Source organism: Pongo abelii, chromosome 1 (assembly GCF_028885655.2).
Source record: "Pongo abelii isolate AG06213 chromosome 1, NHGRI_mPonAbe1-v2.0_pri, whole genome shotgun sequence".
Taxonomy (NCBI): Eukaryota; Metazoa; Chordata; class Mammalia; order Primates; family Hominidae; genus Pongo; species Pongo abelii.
In genome coordinates this window covers 101,032,572-101,055,089 of record NC_071985.2, presented here as the reverse complement: position 1 = coordinate 101,055,089, position 22,518 = coordinate 101,032,572, and the positions used below count along the sequence as shown (strand labels likewise).

Here is a 22,518-nt window from a genome sequence, read left to right as displayed (position 1 = left end):
GAGTTCACACACCTCCGCCCTGCCACAGCTCCATACGCCTCAACCTTTACAGACACGGTCACTTGCCCCGCGCACCCGCACCCCCAACCCCACCCCGCCCCATGCCACCCGGACCCCTCCTAGCCCTGACACACAGCTGGGACTCTCACGTCCAACCGGCGGTCCTGGACTTGCTCCCAAAGCAGGAGAAATCCTTCGTGGGAAGCAGCAGCCCCTGAGCTGCCTCATCTACATAGGAATGGCGCTATCCGTGATGTCACCGACAGCGCCTTTCCCGGTGCCCATCTGCTCTTCCGCCCGACACTCCGCCACTCAGCCCACCAACCCGCTGCAGGAGCCGGCGGAGGAAGTGACACCTGCCTCTATCTCCTTTCCCTCCCTTCCCCGCCCCTGGTCTCTCCCAAAGAAGTAGGTTCTTAGCCTGTGATGCCAAGGACCCCTTTGGCGGCCAGCTGGAACCTGGGCGCTCTTCTTCGAATAATGGCTTTTAATGCGAAACTAGAAAGTTTAGGATTACAAAGAAAACTGGTTCTTTTCACATACGGTTATCCTTGTGATGTAGCATGCCGCTTGACATTGGAAGTCGTTCAATATCAGAGAGAAACCGTATCTATGAAACTAGAGAGGCTGCTCAGACGGCTGCAAACCAGCCATCCTTACTTGTTTTATCACTAGGAGTGTTATAAAGACGGCTGTCCAGTTTCATGAATCTTGTAGGGTTTTTTTCAAATACAGCAATGTACAAAAATGTGCTGCCCCAGCAGAGCATACTGGACACTCAGGCATGGTGCTGGAGTCGTTTTGCCATCTCTTCACTGCCTTCTCTAGATCTTAGCGCTTAACTCATGTTAACACTTTATATGCTGCAAAGACAGAAAGAAAGTCATCCAAATGTGGCAAAAATATTTTGGGGAAATTTTATTTCAGGTGTTTAACTGATTACTTTTAATATGTAGGCTACAACACCAAACTCTGACAATACTCTGCAGATTTATGGTTTCCACCCCGTTTCTGCAAATCTATCAGGCAAGTGTTTCCTGCCCTTTACTTTCATATAAACTGAGTCATACACTGTGTAGTGGGTTTTGGGAGGGGAATGTTACTGCCCAACAGGTTCACCTTGCCTGCTGCCTAGACAGAGCCAATTTTTTGACACAGGGGAATTGCAATAAAGAGTTATTTAAACAGAGCTGGCTGTGTGGGAGACCAGACTTTTATTTTTACTCAAATCAGTCTCCTCAAGCATTCCGGGACCAGTTTTTAAGGATAATTTGGTGGATGGGGGCCAGTGAGTTGGGAGTTCTGATTGGTCAGGTCAGAGATGAAATCACAGGGAGCGGAAGCTGTTGTCTTGTGCTGGGTCAGTTCATGCATGGGGGCCACAAGACCAGATGAGCCAGGTTATCAGTCTAGCTGGTGCCAGCTGATCCACTGAGTGCAGGGTCGGCAAAATATCTCAAGCACTGATCTTAGGTTTTCCAATAATGATGTGATCTCCAGGAACAATTTGGGGAGGTTTAGAATCTTGCAGCCAGAGGCTACATGACTCCTAAACCATAATTTCTAATCTCATGGCTAATTTGTTAGTCCTGCAAAGGCAGTCTAGTCCCCAGGCAGCAAAGGGGATATTATCATCTTTGTTTCACAGCTAAACCGTAAACTAAGTTCCCCCCAAAGTTATTTTGGTCTGAGCCCAGGAATGAACAAGGACAGCTTGGATGTTAGAAACAAGATGGAATCAGATCAGATCTCTTTCACCGTGATAATTGTCCCAGTTATAATTTTTCAAAGGTGGTTTCAGAAGCAGAGGCATAGGTTTGACTTCTTTCACTCAGTCTTATGTCTATGAATTTTTCACCTTATTCATATGGTTATTTGTTTCTGTGTGTCTTACTTTGTATGAATATACATTAACTTATTTATTCATTTGAGTGTTGTTGAACATGTTGACCTAAAAGAAAGAGGCTGAAGCACAAAATATAATATAGAGTTTACTTGAGCCAACATGAAGACAGCTGCCTGGAAGACTCACACCCAAGGAACCTTGGATCTGAACTCCCTTTGGCCTTTATCACAAGCAGGTTTTTAAAAGTCAAAAGCGGGGACAGACAGTAGGCTGATAGAAAGGTGCCTGTCAGGAATTCTCATTGGTTTACAGAAATAACATTGATTGGTGATTGGCTATATGTTGTTAAGTTATAGGGTATGGGGTATAGTGTTAGGTGTGGCATTATTAGGATAATTTACAGCTACTTGAGGCGATATCAAGCAGTTTCAACAGATGAATACATAGCTCAAAAGGGGTTTCTCTCTCGATTTAACATCTCTCTGGGCCTGATCATTTGAAAGGGCTCACATTCCTCAGATAAAAACTTTTTAAAAAATCTTTCTTCTTGAAAGCATTGATGATCAAAAGCTCAGTCAAGGTGTCCCTCTTTGCCAGAAAGGCTCATTCCCAGATAGTCCTATCCCAGGCAGGGGACAGGGAAGGAAAGGAGCCACCTCACTAAGGAATTTTTAAGAATGCCCACAAGTCCAATTGAAAGGGCATTACAACCAGACACGGTGACTCACACCTGTAATCCCAGAACTTCAGGAGGCCAAGGTGGGTAGATTGCTTGAGTCGAGGAGTTCGAGACCAGCCTGGGCAATTTGGCAAAACCCCATCTCCACAAAAAATACACAAATTAGCCAGGTGTAGTGGCACACACCTTAGTCCCAGCTACTCAGGAGGCTGAGGTGGGAGAATTGCTTGAGCCTGGGAGTTCACAGCTGCACTGAGCTAAGATCACACCACTGCACTCCAGCCTGGGTGACAGAGTGAGACTCAGTCTCAAACAAGAAAAAAAGAAAGAAAAAAAAGAAAAAGGGCATCATAGAATGGCAAAAAAAAAAAAAAAAGAGAGAGAGAGAGAGGCCTCAGTTAAGTCTACAGCTGCTGTCACTTGTTGAATCATCTCTAGTCCTCAGAATACCATGAAATTAGTTTTCTCAGAAGTAAAATGATGAGAAATACATAACAATAATGACATTGCACTTCATCATTCCATGCCCTTAGACATTTATAGGGCCATGGATGGTGATCTTTTCAAGAGACAAAAATAAATGCTGGTGCAGAACAGGTAAGTGTGCTATAATTTGAGTACATCAGCTTTTGAACATTTAAATCATGCGTCAGAAATTTAGAGCAAGAGGGCCGGTTGGATCCTGATAGCAGGAGGGAGTGTTTTTCTTTCAACTTTCCAGTAGCATCATGGTGTTTACCACTGTCATTTCAGAGAGATGTGACAATTTTTTGTTTGATTTTGTACTTTTTATTTTTATTATAATTACTTTTTGAGACAGGGACTCACTCTGTCTCCCAGGCTGGAGTTCAGTGGCAAGATCACAGCTCAGTACAGCCTTGACCTCTTGACCTCCAAGGCTCAAAAAATACAAAAAGGCTACTAAAAATACAAAAATTAGCTGGTGTGATGGTACAGGGTTGTAAGCTGAGATCACTCCAATGCACTCCAGCCTGGGAGACAGAGCAAGACTGTGTCTCAAAAAAAAAAAAAAAAAAAAAAAAGGAAAGAAAATAATATTATGGGCACATGTATAGAAAGTTTGTTAAGCCAGGTGTGGTGGTTCACACCTGAAATCCCAGCACTATGGGAAGCTGAGGCAGGCGAATGTCCTGAGCCCAGAAGTTGGGGTTCCTGGGGCCAACCCAGGCAACATTGCAAGACCCTATCTCAAAAAAAAAAAAAAAAAAAGAAGTAGGATTTGATGGTGCACATCTGTAGTTCCAGCTATTCTGGAGGATCACTAGAGCCAGGGTGGCAGGGATGGGCGGTGAGTTTGCAGTGAGCTGAGATCACGCCACTGCACTCCATCCTGGGTGACAGAGTGATACGTAGTCTCAAAAAAAAAGGGAGGGGGGGAGAAAATTTGTTGTGTCGGCAAGTAAATGAAGAAAAGGTCATTATTAGAGTTGAGAAATAAATTGGAATATGATTTGGTACCTTTCCCACAGAAGATAAGTTTGCTGAATGTGCTGAAATTAGAAGCATTATATAAGGCCGGGTGCAGTGGCTCATGCCTGTAATCCTAGCACTTTGGGAGACCTCGGAGGTGCCTGAGCCCAGGAGTTTGGGGACCAGCCTGGGCAACATAATGAAACCCTTTCTCTACAAAAATACAAAAGTTAGCTAGGTCTTTCGGATGCGACAACTGATTGTGCCACAGAGACACAACCCTAGTGGCTTAGGACTCTGGGAAGATATAATCTCCCCCGTTTATCTAGTGATCGATAATGCATGAACGCTTTAAAAGCTGGAGCAGGCGGCTTGGCGCAGTGGCTCACACCTGTAATCCCAGCACTTTGGGAGGCCGAGGCGGGCGGATCACGAGGTCAGCTGATCCAGACCATCCTGGCCAATAAGGTGAAACCTCTCTCTCTACTAAAATACAAAACATTAGCCGGGCGGGGTAGCGCGCGCCTGTAGTCCCAGCTACTCGGGAGGCTGAGGCAAGGGAATCGCCTGAACCCGGGAGGCGGAGGTTGCAGTGAGCCGAGACCGCCCCACTGCACTCCAGCCTGGCGACAGAGCAAGACTCTGTCTCAGAAAAAAAAAAAGTCTGGAGCAGGCTTGGAGCAGCAGCCATCCCTCAGTGGGTTCTAGCCACCAACCTTTAGATTAACAGCCGAAGGCGCTAACCGATTGTGCCACAGAGACACGTAGTGTACCTTCTTCTGGGCGCTATAGGAAGGATGCACTCACCAAACACTCCCCAACCCTCCCATCCTCAGAGCCCACCAGACAGTAGGACTGTGCAAGGCCTTGGAAAACCAGAGAGATTACAGTGGTGAATCGTGTTGGTCTCGTTGGAGACCCGCAGGTTGGGAGATTCTGGAACCAGGACGACCTTGCCCCTAGCCTGCTTTATAAGCCCCCGGAAACGCCCCGGCCCCGACCTGGACCTGAGCCGCCTGGGGGCCTAAGGGAAGCTGAATGCCCAGTGGGCTCCCAGGATGGCCCTTCCCGTTCTTTGCGCAGCATTCACCCAGTGAGGGAGCCTCTGCCCATCCTGCCCAGTCACTTTCGAGGCCGCTGCGGAACTTCCGCTGCCATCTTCCGTCCTGTGTCCCGCACCGGGGCTCCAGCAGAGCAGGGATTGTGGTGAGGGTCGCTCGTGGGTCCCCTCGCGGCGAGCAGGGTCTGGCACTCACCAGGGCGCACGACTAGGACTTGTTGAATTAATCCATCGCCCCTTTAGCTTTTAGTCCTTTGAAGGGCCCTGAAAATGGAAATCATGAAATATTTTTCCACGGGGAAGTTTTGTTTTGCTTTTGAGATGGGGTCTCGCTTGGTCGCCCAGGCTGGAGAGCAGTGGTGCAAACACGGCTCACTGCAGCCTCGACCTCCCGGGGGCCATCGTCGCTTTTAGCTTTTAGTCGCTTGAAGAACCCCAAGAATAGAAATCATGAGATTTTTCCATGGGGAAGTTCTTTTTTCAAAGCGTTTATTCACGTTGATTTCTCGGCATCCCCTGGGGTTCAGCTGGGCGGTGGTTGGGTCCTGAGGCAGAAGGGCAGGAGCGGGGGAAGGGAAAAGTAAAAGCAGGGAAAGAAGCCGCCGGGGAGGGGTAGACCAGACATCCAGACCTCCTGAAAGCCTCTTGCAGAGGCACAGGCTGGATCTTCTGGAGGTGAGAATTGTTTTTTGTTGTTGTTGTTGAAGCAGAATAGGGAGGAACTGAGGGGAAAATTGAGAGAGAACACAGAATAGCTCCCCAAGAATAACATCTTCCAGAAGAACTAGACAGAAAACTAGGCATCTGGGAACCCTGAAATCCCTGGAGGAGTAGCATCATCATGACCCTCTGTGTTTCTTTTGGCAAAGGACTTGCTTCCTTTGTTTGTACAATTGTTTGTGTTTGTTAAATAAATAAAACCCTTTTCATATATCTTTGAAAGTACATTGGCTCTATTATTTTATGGTTACAAATAACGCTGCAGTCATCATTCTTGTACACTTCTCATTGGCCACTGGTGTATTTCTATAGGGTAGAGGCCTGGAGAGCAGTTGCTCCAGCATAGTGTTTACATGGTTTTTATATCATTCCATTTTCTTTCCTTTCTTGGCTTATTATCTATAACTCTTTCTTTCGTCCGGTCCACAGCTCCCTAGCTTCTTTCCCTGCTTTTGCTTTTTCAGTGATGGCTTTCGGGTTTCCAGAATACATCTTTATCAGTGCCATCAAGTGACATTATACCTCCCCTTCTGGCCATTATGCTAGTGTTGTTATGTAATTTGATTTTAGACATGTTACAAACCCCAGAATCCATTATTATTGCTTTTGTTTAATCGGTCAAATTATTTTAAAAGATTTATATAATAAGAACATATATATTTAACTATGTACATACCAATTTCCAGTAGTCTCCATTTCTTTGAGTAGATCCAGTTTTCTGTCTGGTTTCCTTATCCTTAGGCCTGGAGGAATCCTTTTGCATTTCTTGCAGTGTGGGTTGCTGAATTCCTTCATTTTTTGTATGTCTTTAAATGTCCTCATTTCAGTCACATTCTGGAAAGATTTTTCATTTTGACATAGAATTCTAGGAAAACTTTATTTCTTTCAGTACTTTAGGATGTTGCCACTTTGTTTTTGTAAAACTGGCATAAAGTGGGCTTCCTGTACTTGTTATACAATTTTTGGAATGTGTATTTAAATTAAAAACATTAAAATAGGCTGGACAAGGTGGTTCATGCCTATAGTCCCAGCACTTTGGGAGGCAGACACAGGAAGATCACTTGAGGCCCAGAGTTGGAGACCAGTGTGGGCAAGATAGCAAGACCCTGTCTCTCATATATATACACACACACACACATACATACATTGTGAATGTCCTAGATTCATCTTAAGTTCCACCAACAGTGCACTTAAAGTAAAATGTGCCCAACCTGAGGGTCAAACCTACCTGCTGACGTGCAATTTGTGTTTGTGAGGCATTCTCAACAGCATTTGCTTGCCCTAGCATAGCGGTTTTCATGTTTTCCTCACACCTGAATGTCTTAAGTGCAAAACCTGTCAGAAATCATTTCCTTTGCCAAAAGATTGTAAAATACTTTTTTTTTTGAGATCAGCTCACTGCAACTTCCACTTCCCATGTTCACAGGATTCTCCTGCCTCAGCCTCGTGAGTAGCTGGGACTACAGGCCAGTGCCAACACACCCGGCTAATTTTTGTATTTTTAGTAGAGACAGAGTTTCACCATGTTGGCCAGGCTGGTCTCGAACTCCTGACCTCAAGTAATCTGCCCACCTTGGCCTCCCAAACTGTTGGGATTACAGGCATGAGCCACCGCGCCTGAGCTAAAATACTCTTACTTCAGTAAAAGTGCATTAAAAACAAACTTCTCAGTTGCAACTCTGGAATCCATAGAAAGCCCGGGAGAGACAATCAAGTGCTACAGGATCAAGCACTAAACAGGAGAGGACAAAGCGTGGCTTCCTCACTAGGAGTCAGGGCAAAGTTATCTGCTTTGGTCTCCAATGGAGACCAGAACTCGGTGCCTTCAGAGAGGAAATCTCCTAGGATTTCTTTCTTTCCCTTTGATCTACACCCAATGCTCCCTTTCTGTTTCTTCAAGACCTTTTTGGGATCCCTAATGTGCAGGACCTAAGGGGCTGGTGCCCTTCTCTACGCTCCCTGCCTGGGTGTCTTTGGTGCCCAAGCTCACCCAGAATGTTACCACCTGCAGGAGACAGCAAAAGGACAAAAGAGGGCGGAGGGCGCAATGGGAACCACAGAGTCACCATGTACCTGTGCCTCGTGGGCTCCTAGCAAATTGAATAAATGCCCCCTGAAGCTTCTCTGCAGGTCACAGGGAAAGGGTGGCTGCCGACTTGGTGGGAGAAGCGTTAAGAAGCGTCAGGAGGATCTGGCCCTACCCCTGGGCCTTGAAGACAGGCCTGGCTAGGCTGATTTTGATGGGCAGGCACAAAGAAAAAGTGCAAGGTGGCCCAAATCCTGACCCCGAGGTTAAGGCTTTCAAATGTCTGATCATTTTGATGTCAGTCAGTAGAATCCATCCTGCCTTTATCAGGAGACTCCTTTGCCAACATTCAGAGATCTGGGATTCCTGCTGCTTGCTGCACAGAAAGCCAATCACTGAGATGATTTTGCAAAGGAAGGGGCTTTAATAGGGTGCTGCAGTGGGGGAGATGTGAACTCAGTCTCAAATCCATCTCCCGGACCAATCAAAACTAGAGGTTTAGATGGCAGGGAAGAAATGTAACAATGTGTAAGAAAACAGAAACTAGGGAGGAACAAGGAAGCAATCATGATGAATGAGGGGTCCCAGCATCTCATTGTCTGGATGAATTTCAGTTCCTTGATAGCTTTTTTGAGAGGCTTGAAGGTCGTTTCCTGAGGAAGGAACTCAGATAAAACAAATATTAAGTTTCAAGCTGTAAGACCAGAAGAGTCCATTTCCAGGTTTATCCAAAAAAGCTACATTGGAGACCATTGGGTGGTTTTCAGACCAAGAAAGAAAAAGATTGTGCAGACCAAAGTCTGCAGTTAACCAAGGAAAAAACATAATTTTCTGACCAATAGGATGTATGGGGCCAGAGAATGACCAGCTTATAGAAGAACTGTTTTTTGTCCTGAGCGTAGGGGAAGGATGAAGTTGCACCAACTAAGGTAGAATTAAGCTGCAGATGGGGAAAAATCTGGATTTTGGCTCAGAGCCCTGGGGTCTTCCTCAAAAGTCTCTTTCCTTGAAAAAGGAACCCTGTCTCGGTTTCTGCATCTGTCTAAGTCCTTTTGGAGGTTGAGGATGCTGAGGTCTTGGTGCTTGGCCCCCTTTAACCCTGAGTGCTTCCCCTCCTGCGGGGCAACCTGGCCTAGTACCCAGGCCCCAGCTCTGGTGACCATTTCCCCCAAAGACCATTTCTAGGTCAGTTGTGAGGTACAGACAGAACAGGACAACTCATTCTGAGATTTTTCACCCTGGAAGGCCTTGAGCACTGTGGTCCAGCAGAACCACTGTCTCTCTCTTTTGGAGAAAGCAGGGAGGAAATGACATGTGTGGAGGGAAGCAAGGACTGCACCTGCACAGGGGAGCTGAGGCAAGCAGGGAAGTTCCAGCCAATGTAAAGGACACTTGTCATCTAAGAGATTGGGCTGTTATTATTAAGTTTGAATTTTGTCAATATAAACTGCAGGGAAATTTGTCTTCTTACTTGTAGGAACCTCACAAGACCTCTCATCTTATATTCCAGGGAGAATTGCTGTGTATTATACGGACACATAGGTGAGACTGCCATTCTGACCTGAAGGCCTGGATGCCCTGCACAGGGGCACCAGGGCACCAGTAAAGCCCTTCCCATACAAAGAGCAAGCGTGTTATGTCTACAACCCAATGGCACCAGTTCCAAGTACAATTTCTACTTGGCTCTATGAGCTGAGTACACATTTCCCCCAGCACAGAAATCCTACAAACTCCCGTGAATGCTATGGTGAAAAGTAGGGGCTGTCCAGGTGTGATGGATCACACCTGTAATCTCAGCAGTTTAGAAGGCCAGGGCAGGGAGGATCACTTGAGTCCAGGAGTTGGAGACCAACCTGGGCAACATGGCAAAACTTCAACTCTTAAAAAAACAAAACAATAACAACAAAAACAAAAACAGAAATTAACCAGCCCTGGTGGCTCGTGCCTGTGCTACTCCAGAGGCTGAGGTGGGAGGATTGCTTGAACCAAGATCCCACCGGATACAATGAGACTCTGTCTCAGGGAAAAAGACAAACAAACAAAAAGAGGCTGTGTAAGAGCTGATTCTGAGGACAGCAGAAAAACACTGAGGTTTTCAAGTGGTGTTAAAAGCCAGTGGGCCCTGGGAACCATTGAGCAATCTACAAAGCAGGGAAGCCTAGATCCCTGAGCTCCGCCTGCCAAATACCACCACAGCTAACGTGAGAGACCTACCCACAGAGACTGAAATTTGCCTCCCAAGGAAACAATTGACTACAGACATCTGTCCCAGGAGAGTAAACAAGAAAACAAGGTCTCACAAAAACAAAAACAGCTGACCACACCATACAATCACTGAGACCAAGCCTGCGACTATAGGAGAAAAAAAAAAGCTATTATTCATACCATGAAAGACCAGGGGAAAGTGCGAACACAGTCCCCCACTACTGTTGCAGGAATCAGGAGACCAGAGAGACCAATGGGTGGAACATGAGGATTTTGAGTGCACTCAGGCCTAGTGAATTAACATCCGAAGCCTGAGCCTCGAACAAAGACAGGGCTTGACTTTTTCTTTTTTTTTTTTTTGGCGGAGTCTCACTGTGTCACCCAGGTTGGAGTGCAGTGGCATGATCTCGGCTCACTGCATGCTCCGCCTCCTGGGTTCACGCCATTCTCCTGCCTCAGCCTCCTGAGTAGTTGGGACTACATGTGGCTGCCACCACGCCTGGCTAATTTTTTTGTATTTTTAGTAGAGACAGGGTTTCACTGTGTTAGCCAGGATGGTCTCAGTCTCCTGACCTCGTGATCCACCCACCTCGGCCTCCCAAAGTGCTGGGATTACAGGCGTAAGCCACCGTGCATGGCCAAGGTTTGACTTTTATACACTCTTCTGAAAGGGGGTTGGCTAGTTTGAACTGCGTCATGGGAATTTGCTGGCACGAAACTCGCTGGACAGGCTAGAGGGCTTACAGAAGCAGAAAGGCAGTTAATCAAACTGACAGGTCTTGCAACGCAAGCATAGCTGGTGACCTTGCAGCTGCACTGAAAGGAAATCAGGAACTTACAAAACCAGAAATGGTAAGGGGGAAAGAGAAGGTAGTAAAGGCATTTGTTGTTTTTTCCTCTTATCCTTATCCGTGCTAGGGGTGGACTGTGTAGAGACAGTCTCTGGAACTCATTCCTTGGGGCTCTGGCTTTTCAGACAGTGTTATCAAGGATCTGCTAGGGTTCTATCTATTGCTGGTCTTGGAGTAAGTCAAGTACTGTGAAGCTCAGTTATGCAGCTGAGCTTCACACATTAGGGGAAACAACAAGAGAACAGCACATTTGGAGTGCAATGGATGAGCCTCAACCTTAGAACGAATCACTTTGGTAATCATAGGATTTCCCCTGCCAGATAAGTGGCAGTCCACATACCTCCGCCCTGCCACAGCTCCATACGCCTCACCCTTTACACACAGAGTCACTAGCCCCGAGAACCACCCCCGCCTATCCCCAACCACCCCAAGCCCTCCTAGCCCTAACACACAGCTGGGACTCTCACATCCAGCCAGCGGTCCTGGACTTGCTCCTACAGCATGGGAAATCCTCCCTGGCGAAGCAGCAGCCCTGCGCTGCCTCATCTACACAGAAATGCCCTATCGGTGATGTCACCCACAGTGCCTTTCCCAGTCCCCTTCTGTTCTTCCACCCACCCTCCGCCACTCAGCCGATCAACATGCTGCAGGAGCAGGCGGGGGAAGTGACGTCTGCCTGTCCCTCCTTTCCCTCCCCCCTTGTCCTTTGGGGAGGTGTGCCGAGACCCCGCATCTAGTCTGTCCCAAAGAAGTGACTACTTAACCTGTGCCCTGCGGCGGACCCTTCTGGCGGCCAGCTGGAAGCCTGTGCACCCATCTTCAAATAAAGGCTTTTAATTCGCAGACTAGAACGTTTAGGATTACAAAGAAAACTGGTTCCTTTCAAACCTGGTTATCTTTGTGAAATAGCATTCCACTTAAATTTGGAAGCCCTTCAATATCAGGAAGAAATCATATCTATGAAACTAGAGAGGCAAACCAGCCATCCTTACTGGTTTTACCAGTAGTAGTGTTATAAAGAAAGTTGTCCAATTTCATGAATCTTGTAGGTTTGGTTTTTTGTTTTTCAAATACAGTATTGTACAAAAAGGAAGCAGAATGTGGTTGCTATCTTAATGTAATGCCTCTCTGGGCCTGAGAATTTGAAAAGGCTCACACTCCTCATAAAAGTTCTCTTCTTCGCCGGGACGGCTGGTGGCTCACACCTGTAATCCCAGCACTTTGGGAGGCCGAGGAGGGTGGATCACCTGAGGTCAGGAGTTCGAGACCTGCCTGACTAACATGGTGAAACCCCGTCTCTACTGCATGGGAAATATTTATGTATATGCAACAAAAGGTATTTGCCACCACACATACATCTCCCTGCTCAGCTAAATATGTCATCTAAAGTGATGTGATTATCTACTACAACCTTAGCCAGTGAATAAATAGCTTTTTATTGAGCTGCAAAAGAGGCTGCAGTTTCAACAGCAGTGTTTTTCTTTCTTTTTCTTTCAGAGACAGTGTCTGGCTCTGTGGCCCAGGCTGGAGTGCAGTTGTGCCATCACAGCTCACTGCAGCCTTGAACTCCTGGGCTTAAGTGATCCTCCTGCCTCAGCCGTGGAGTCACTGGGATTACAGGCCAGAGCCACCATGCCTGATTTTCATCAGCAATGTTTCCTGAGGTTACAAAAAGATTTGTAATCCTGGGAGGAAACAGTCCCTTGAAGCAAAGTGTTTGTCCCCAGAAATGCAAGGAGCTATCTTCTTGATAGCCAGGCAGATAATTCTCAGGTTTTGCCCCACAAAATCTCTATCCAAAATAGAGCAGTGGTCAAGACTAGTGAAAAGTTTGAGGGAACTCACCCAATGTTGTGTTTCTTCAGAAATATATATATATTTATATATTTTTTATAAAAATACATATATTTATATAAAAACATATATCTCTGAAGAAGATATATATATAAAAACATATATATCTCTGAAGAAGATATATATATAAAAACATATATATCTCTGAAGAAGATATATATATAAAAACATATATATCTCTGAAGAAGATATATATAAAAACATATATATCTCTGAAGAAGATATATATATAAAAACATATATATCTCTGAAGATATATATATAAAAACATATATATCTCTGAAGATATATATATAAAAACATATATATCTCTGAAGATATATATATAAAAACATATATATCTCTGAAGAAGATATATATATAAAAACATATATATCTCTGAAGAAGATATATATATAAAAACATATATATCTCTGAAGAAGATATATATATAAAAACATATATCTCTCTGAAGAAGATATATATATATAAATATATATCTCTCTGAAGAAGATATATATATAAATATATATCTCTCTGAAGAAGATATAAATATATAAATATATATCTCTCTGAAGAAGATATAAAAATATATATCTCTCTGAAGATATATATAAATATATAATCTCTCTGAAGAAGATATATATATAAATATATATCTCTCTGAAGAAGATATATATATATAAATATATATCTCTCTGAAGAAGATATATATATATAAATATATATCTCTCTGAAGAAGATATATATATATAAATATATATCTCTCTGAAGAAGATATATATATATAAATATATATCTCTCTGAAGAAGATATATATATAAATATATATCTCTCTGAAGAAGATATATATATATAAATATATATCTCTCTGAAGAAGATATATATATATAAATATATATCTCTCTGAAGAAGATATATATATATAAATATATATCTCTCTGAAGAAGATATATATATATAAATATATATCTCTCTGAAGAAGATATATACATATAAATATATATCTCTCTGAAGAAGATATATACATATAAATATATATCTCTCTGAAGAAGATATATACATATAAATATATATCTCTCTGAAGAAGATATATACATAAAAATATATATCTCTCTGAAGAAGATATATACATATAAATATATATCTCTCTGAAGAAGATATATATATAAATATATATCTCTCTGAAGAAGATATATATATAAATATATATCTCTCTGAAGAAGATATATACATATAAATATATATATCTCTGAAGAAGATATATACATATAAATATATATATCTCTGAAGAAGATATATACATATAAATATATATATCTCTGAAGAAGATATATACATATAAATATATATATCTCTGAAGAAGATATATACATATAAATATATATATCTCTGAAGAAGATATATATATATACACATATATATATATATCCAAATATCCTAAAAGACACTGCCCTTCATCATTCCATGCTGTTAGACATTTACAGGACCATGGATGGTGATCTCCTCCAGACAAAAATAAATGCTGGTGCAGAACAGGTAAGTGTACTATAATTTGAGTACATCAGCTTTTGGGCATTTTAAACCATGGGTCAGACATGTTAGAGCAAGGGGCCAGGTTGATAGCAAGAGGGAGTGTTTTCCTTTTAATTTTCCAATAGCAAAGTGATGTTTGCCACTGTCATTTCAGAGTGATATGACAATTTGTTGTTGTTGCTTGGTTTTGTGGGGTTTTTTGTTTGTTTGTTTGTTTTTGAGACAAGGTCTCACTGCCACCCAGGCTGGAGTGCGGTGGCATGATCAGGGTTTACTTCTGCCTTGATCTCACAAATTCAAGCAAACCTCCTTACTAATCCTCCCAAGTAGCTGGGACTACAGGTGCGTGACACCACACCCTGGGGTGTGAACTGGGATTTGATGTTTTCAGTTGGCTCCCTAATGGAATAGGTTCCCTTACTATTCTGGAATACAGATTGTCATTCTCGTGTGCATTATATTTCTACTACCCTGCTAATTTATTTTTCTTTTTTTTTTCTTTTTAAGATGGAGTCTTGCTGTGTTGCCCAGGCTCTATTGCAGTGGCAGGATCTCAGCTCACTGCAACATCTGTCTCCCGGGTTCAAGTGATTCTTTTCCTTCAGCCTCCTGAGTAGCCACCTGGCTAATTTTTGTATTTTTAGTAGAGACAGGGTTTCACCATGTTGGCAGGCCAGTCTCGAACTCCTTACCTCAAGTGATCCACCTGCCTCGGCCTCCCAAATTGCTGGGATTTCAGCCATGAGCTACCATGCCTGGCTCTCAAACCATTTTGAGTAAGCAAAGACAGATTTGTCTGGCTTTTTAGTACATTGCTGAATTAGCCTCCAATCTATATTTTTAGGAAGGACCTGGGGAATGGCAACATGGAGATATTTGGCTAAAATGTGAACCTTTCATGTTCTGCTTCAGTCTCTTTTTGAAAATCCTTCCAATTTGCCTTTTGCAACCAGTTAGTGGCCTTGCCTTCTTCACCATCATGTGAATTAATTGATAAAGGTCAGAATATTTGGGCTCAAAGATTTCAACAGTTAATTCAAATTTTTTGCCAAACCCTGTGGGATCTTGGAGCCTGCTTTAGAAACAGAAGAGCGAAATGTATTTAAATTTAGATCAGGGAAGTCCTTTATAATCTTAATTCACGTTTTGGTGAAGCGGTATACACAATGGTAGGCTCCCCTCTTCCTGTGGGTTTGGGTTTTACCTTGAAAGGGGCTGTCAGAACAGAAGTTTCAGGGAAGGGGCCAGAGCCCTGGGGACTTTCCTCAGGTGATGGTAATGGAAGAAGAGGCAAGTCAAGACAGGAAGGCTCAGGTAAGAAAGACTATGCAGGTGCAGGGGCAGGAGGAAAAGGAGCAGTTGGAGGCAAAAGAGACAAAGCCTCCTCAATATTTCTCAATTCAGAAAATGTCAGTTTGCTTCCTTCAGCTTACTTCCTCAATGGAGGCAATTTTCTCAGTTCTTTTAGAAATTTTAGAAATTTAGAAATTTCTAGGTCTCATTGGAAGTAAGTCTCCCATTTAATTTGTCTGGTTGTAAAACCAAATTTCGCTCCCTTTTTTTTTTTTTTTTTTTTTTTTTTTTGAGACAGGGTCTCACTATGTCACCCAGACTGGAGTGCAGTGGTGTGATCTCAGCTCACTGCACTCACCGCTTGCTACATGACAGCCAGTAAGTCCAGGGACAAGGTGTAGGGGCAGGGAAGGTGACTTTATTCCAGCCAGCCACCAAACTGAAGAGATGGTGAACTAATATTCTAAAGAACCATCTGAAATTAATACGATTTTCAGGCTCCTTGTACTTTAGGGAAGGTAGGAAGAAGGAGGTGGTTGAGGTGAAGAGGTCTGACAATGACAGACTTATGGGCTGCAGTGAGAGCCAAAGGGGATGGTGAAAATTCTTTGTCTTTTGTCAGGTCACAATGCTCTTATAAATCTTCAACATAACACTGTTACTTGTGCATACAACCTCTTTATCTTCTCAGGAGTCAGTTTGGGGAAGGGATTATGATCATCTGTGCTTTAAAGTTAAACTGTAAGCTAAATCCCTCCCATAGATAGCTTGGGAGGGGCCTATCTGCAGAAATAAGAAAAAGCAGTTAGCCTGAAAGATATCATCACAGGGTAGGAAGGGTTAGGAGCAAAATGCAGTTAGTCATGCTAGGCCTCCTTTTCATTGTTATGTATTTAATTTACTTGAACACATAATTTTAATTTTTTATACTTTTTTTTTTTTTTTGAGACAGAGTCTCACTCTGTCACCCAGGCTGGAGTGCAGTGGCACAATCTTGGCTCACTGCAACTTCTGCCTCCCTGGTTCAAGCAATTCTCCTGCCTCAGCCTTCTGAGTAGCTGGGATTACAGGAGCCCACAACCATGCCTAGCTAATTTTTGTATTTTTAGTAGAGACAGGGTTTCACCATGTTGGCCAGGCTGGTCTCAAACTCCTGACCTTGGGCTCCCAAAGTGCTGGGATTACAGGCATGAGCCACTGCACCCAGCCTAACCAAGATCATTAAACCATTCTAATTTGTCAAAAGAGTCACACTGATTTTTAAAAAATAATGTAATGGGCTGGGTGCAGTGGCTCACGCCTGTAATCCCAGCACTTTGGGAAGCCGTAGCGGGCAGATCACAAGGTCAGGAGTTCAAGACCAGCTGGACCAACATGGTGAAACCCCGTGTCTACTAAAAATACAAAAATTAGCCAGGTGTGGTGGTGTGCGCCTGTAATCCCAGCTACTCAGGAGGCTGAGGCAGGAGAATCACTTGAACCCAGGAGGCAGAAGTTGCAGTGAGCTGAGATTGCACCACTGCACTTCAGCCTAGGCAACAGAGTGAGACTCCATCTCAAAAAAAAAATAAAACAAATTAAAAAAATAATAACATAATGAATTTTTTATGTCTTTATATATTAAATATTTACATTATTTAAATTGTTCAAAAGCATCAAAGATTCCTCTCTATCAACTTCATTTCATTTATTTTATTGTACCAAACTATCAAGACCATTAATTTAATCTACAGCTAAATCTATTATTTTTTCATGTTAGAAATTTCAGAAGAAAATTTTTCCCTACTGAAACCTTACATTTCAAGCATAAGTAGGCTGGGCGAGGTGGCTCACACCTGTAATCCCAGCACTTTGGGATGCTAAGACAGGTGCATAACTTGAGGTCAGGAGTTTGAGACCAGCCTGGAAAAAATGGTGAAACTCTGTCCCTACTAAAACTATAAAAATTAGCTGGGCATGGTGGCATGTGCCTGTAATCCCAACTACTCTGAAGGCTGAGGCAGGGAAATAGCTTCAACCTGGGAGGCGGAGCTTGCAGTGAGCTGAGATCGCACTACTGCACTCTAGCCTGGGCTACAGAACAAGACTCTGCCTCAAAAATAAATGAATAAATAAGCATAAGTAGTAAAAAAGTAAAATGAAATAAAAAATAAGGGACAGTGTCTTGCTCTGTTATCCAGGCTAGAGTGCAGCAGGGCAATCGTAGCAGACCAACTTGGAACTTCTGGGCTCAGGCAATCCTCCTGGTTCAGCTTGCCTTGCATTTTTTTAGAGATGGGGTCTTGCCCTGTTGCCCAGGCTGGTCTCCACCTGCTGGCCTAAAGCAATCCTTCTGCCTCAGCCTGTTGAGTTGCTGAGAGTACAGGCACAAGACATGCAGCCTAGCATTGTAGTAAAACAATTTTCAACAAATTCTTAATTTTCTTTCTTTTTATTTTATTTTATTTTATTTTTTTTTTTGAGTTGGGAGTCTTACTCTTTCACTGAGGCTGGAGGGCAGTGGTGCAATCATAGTTCACTGCAGCCTGCCTCAGTCTCCCTAGTAGCTGAGATTACAGTCATGCATTATCATGCCCGGCCAACTTTAAAAAAATTAGCTAATAGTTAAAAATTTGTAGAGACAGGGGTTTCACTATGTTGCCCAGGCTGGTCTTCAACTCCTAACCTCAATTGATCCTCCCTCCTCAGCCTCCTAAAGTGCTGGGATTGCAGCTATGAGCCACCATACCTGGCTTAATTTTCTTATTTTAATTTTATGTAAGTGATTATTATTGTTCCTAAGATAATTGGGGCGGTGACTCCTTTAAAATTTTAGAGACCTAATTTGTCTATTCACTTCACTGAAAAAGTATGCCAATTTGTTTCATGAGAAAATATCCTATATTCATAAGGCAGGAAAATTCCTTCCACCAAACTAGGGGGCATTCTAAAGAAACAAATTTTGCTAAGTAACATCACTTAAGGTGAAAACAGAGGCAATGGTATCTATTAACAATGTTTATCAGTGAAGGAAATAAACTGAAAATATTAACATCATTAGATCCTTGGAGGGCCTTCATTGCTGAAAAATCTGAGTAATATTGTGATACCCTTTTGAGTCCGGCAGGACATTCTCTTTCCAGGGCATTTAACAGTGGGTGAATAATTTCTTTCCATTCATTTTCATTAAGGGCTGAACTTCCTTAATGTTCTGGAGATTATTAAATTTGATTTGTAGAGTTGTGAAAAGTGCTCATATTGCTGATTCCATTGCTTATATGTGATCATATAAATCTTTTCTCTCCTTTCTGTAGTGTGGTTTAAACTTAATCCTTAAAGGACATGTATTTGAATTTTTCAGATGGTTAGAAACCTGAATATACCAATCAAAGAAAACTGCTCCTTACATGCTATAGATTTAGTTTTCTTCCTGTACTAAGATGTCTTTTAGATATAATAAATTTGTTAAAGCCAAGAGCTCCTATGGAACGAAGTTGGATGGGAGGGGGGACATGGAGTAGTCAGATAACTCTTGTAACAGAGACGCCACTCTTGCAGATATTGACAACTATTGGGCCAATAAAACTTTTAGCAAACATTGGAAAGACAAGATATGAACAACTTATCATTGCTGCAGTCTCAAATATCAGGAAATACCATTATTCTCAGGACAATAAATAGATAATAAAAAAGACTCACAGACCAGATTAGCTGTCCAAACAGGGACTGGATCCTTATCAACATGACCCAACAGAGATTGTCCCCAGAAATTCACTTCATAACATCAAAACCAAAAACCCACACTGATGGCAAAAAATAATGATGCAATAATGAGAGAGAGAGAGAGAGACTTGTCCTATAGCCATACTTAGTGGGTAAAAGCCAAAGAGCTCAATTTCTGCTCATGATACTTAATAGAACAGAGGGAACATGAGCCAATAGCTCAGTGGGTTCAGATCTGCACCAAGTGCCTGTTGGATGTAGGATTCTACTGTCTCCAATAATATGTCTCAGATGAACTAATTTTTTTTTTTTTTTTTTTTTTTTGAGACAGAGTCTCGCTCTGTCGCCCAGGCTGGGGTGCAATGGCCCGATCTGGGCTCACTGCAACCTCCGCCTCCCGGGTTCACACACACCACCACGCCCAGCTACTTTTTTTTTTTTTTTTTTTTTTGAGTAGAGACAGAATTTCGCCATGTTGGTCAGTCTGGTCTCAAACTCCTGACCTCAGTTGATCAGAAGTAGGTGAGGTCAGAAAACATACCCTGGGAGAGGCTGGCACAATGCCCAGAACTGCCATCACTAGGCCTGGGGTTTTCTTCTGTAGTGGAATACTAGTGTTCATGTAGTGCAGAGACAAAACCAATTAGATACTTCTGGGAGTTAAAAAGAGATGAATTTACAGTGCCATTTAAGAAGGGGTTTTAGGGAATTTGCCAGGGTACTGACGCGTGTGAGGTGTAAATCGCAGGTTGAGAGAGAGCTAAGTATTTTCTGTGCATGAAGGTGATACGGGAGGGCCTGAAGAAAGAGGGAGGGGGAGGACACTGGCGCCAGAAATAGGAAAGGGCTGCTTGCGGGTGGGAAGGATGGGTCGGGGTGCTATCTAGAAAGTTGCCTGGCAATGGATGTAGGATGTGGAAGCGAGATATCAAACAAGAAGCTGTCGCTTAAATGAAGTCTGAAGAAAGACTAGATATGTAAGCAGCAGGAGATAGTCGGGAAACTGGACCCGGCTCCTCATAAAACTTCCCGCCTTATATTTCAGGGAAGATCGCAGCGCATTTAGGCCAAGACATGTGAGACTGCGGTTCTGACCTGCGGGCCTCAATGAATTGCGTTAGGGCACCTGGGCTCCGGGAGAGCCGTTCCCCTCCACAAAGTAAGCGTGTTATGTCTACAACCCAACGGGGACACTAAGAGCCCCAAAGGCCCTGCTTTCTTCCCAAAGAACAGCGCCCGTCTGCGTAGTTTCTACCTGGCTCTATGAGTGAGAACACATTCATCGCTAGCACAGAAATCCTACAGACTCCTGTAGGGACTGCAGTTAGAAGCAGAGGCTGTATAAAAGGTGACTGGGTGCTAGGGAAAAACACGAAGATTTTTACAGATTGTGAGAACCCAAGATACTAGAGACCATGAACCAATCTCTGCAGAAAACAGCCCCACCTAGAAACGGAAAAGCTGTGCGGCCTTCACGCTAGTTACCTTGTGTTACAACAGCTGACGCTTCTTATTTCTCCTCCTCCTCCGGCCGAGTCGACACGTTACTTCCTATTCCCCAGCCTTTCGCTGTAAGAATAACACCTGGGACGCAACCCAAGACACAAAGCGACAAAAGAAAAAGATAACTGTTGGCGTATAGGCTACTTTTTAAAGCACAAAAAAATCAGGTGAAAACGCGAACGCAGTTCCCCACTACCACACATTACGCAGTCGAGTTTCTCACATTTGGGGAAATCGCAGGGATCAGCAGATACGGAGTGCAAGCAATAAGCATCCTGGAAAAACCACTTTCATGATCATGGTATCTTTCTTAACAGGTAAGGATGAGCTCCTGTACCTCCGCCCCGCCACAGCCTCATACACCTCACCCTTTACACGCAGGGTCATCAATTGCCCCGCGCATCCCTAGCCCTCCTAGCCCTGACACACAGCTGGAACTCTCAGGTGCGACCAGCGGTCCTGAACCCGCTCCCACCACAGGAACTCCTTCGTGGCGAAGCAGCAGGCGGGGAAGCAGCAGCCCCTGCGCTGCCTCATCTACATAGAAGTCGCCCTATCCGTGATGTCACCGACAGTGCCTTTCCCAGTCTCCGTCTGCCTTTCTGCCGTTCAGCCGACCAACCCACTGTCTCAGCCGGCAAGGGGAAATGAAGTCTGCCTCTCCCTTTTTTCCCTCCCGCCCCCGCATCTGTTCTCGCCCAAAGAAGCTTGTCCCTAGCCTGAGTTGTGGAGCAAACTTAGGCGGCCAGATGGAGCCTGGGCACTCTTCTTCAAATAATGGCTTTTAATTCGCAGACTATAACTTTTAGGATTAGAAAAGAAACTGATTCTCTTCACGTCCTTATCCTTGGGAAGTAGCATCCCGCTTGAAATTGGAAGCTGTTTAACATCAGAGAGAAACCATATTTATGAAAGTAAAGAGACTGCTCAGATGACTGCAAACCAGCCTTCCTTACTGATTTTATCACTGGTAATGTTATAAAGATAGTTGTACAGTTTCATGAATCTTGTAGTTTTTTTTTTTTCCAAATTCAGTATTGTAGAAAAATATGCTGCCCGAGAAGAGATGATTGGACACATGGTGTTGGACTTTGTCATCTCTTGCACAGCCATCTCCAGACCTTAGTGCTTACCTCATGTTAGTTTTTTTTTTTTTTTTTCCAAGTGAGAGTTCACTTTTAATACACACATATAATACAGACATCCAACTGCACAAATGTAGAAAAGAACATGAGAGGAGTGCACAGCTGAGTAGTAAGTATCCACTCCTGCCCCTGGTGTTCAAGGCCAGCCTGATGGTCTCCAGCTAATGTTCTCTCTGCACATGCAACACTTGAGCCCAGCAGGAGCTGAGCACATACCACAGACCACCACGTTTACACCTTTGCTCTTGCTCCTCCCTCCCCTCAGAAGTTCCCACCCTTCTCTCTTCTGGTGGAATTCCTACTGTGACTTCAAGCCTCCTTCTCAGAGCCTTCTGCCTTTTCTATTATTCTTGTCATATTTTTCCTTTATTGTAGTTACATGTATGCTGGACGCATCTTCTTCAATGAAACGTAGACTCCTTGCATGGAGGAAGTGTCTCCTTCCTCCTCTTTGAGTCCCTGTGGCCCTAGCACAGGCTGAGTTGAATCGTAATTAAAGTGCTCCAGGTCTCCTCATCATTTCCCCCGCTGTCTTCTATTTTTATCCCATCACCTGTAGGAACCGTGTTGGAAGAACTAACTGCTAGAGTTTCTCCAAAATATCACTGCCAGTGGCAGTCCCATAGCTGTCTTGAGTCCACCCTGCCTCTTCACGGCCCATCCCCAAGTCCGGGTCACGGTCATTTCT

The 22,518-nt window shown here is 43.6% G+C and overlaps 1 long non-coding RNA gene and 1 other non-coding gene across 2 annotated transcripts; both read right to left on the bottom strand.

Moving 5' to 3' along the window:
• Positions 1–5,408: 5,408 nt before the first annotated feature.
• Positions 5,409–21,213, bottom strand: LOC112133977 (uncharacterized). The gene is made up of 3 exons (XR_008512486.2): positions 20,668–21,213; positions 6,413–6,570; positions 5,409–5,738 (listed from the first exon to the last, which is right to left on the bottom strand). It is a non-coding gene; the product is annotated as an uncharacterized LOC112133977 (long non-coding RNA).
• On the bottom strand, positions 20,850–21,010 carry LOC112130811 (U1 spliceosomal RNA). Its single transcript, XR_002913019.2, has one exon. It is a non-coding gene; the product is annotated as a U1 spliceosomal RNA (small nuclear RNA).
• Positions 21,214–22,518: the final 1,305 nt, after the last annotated feature.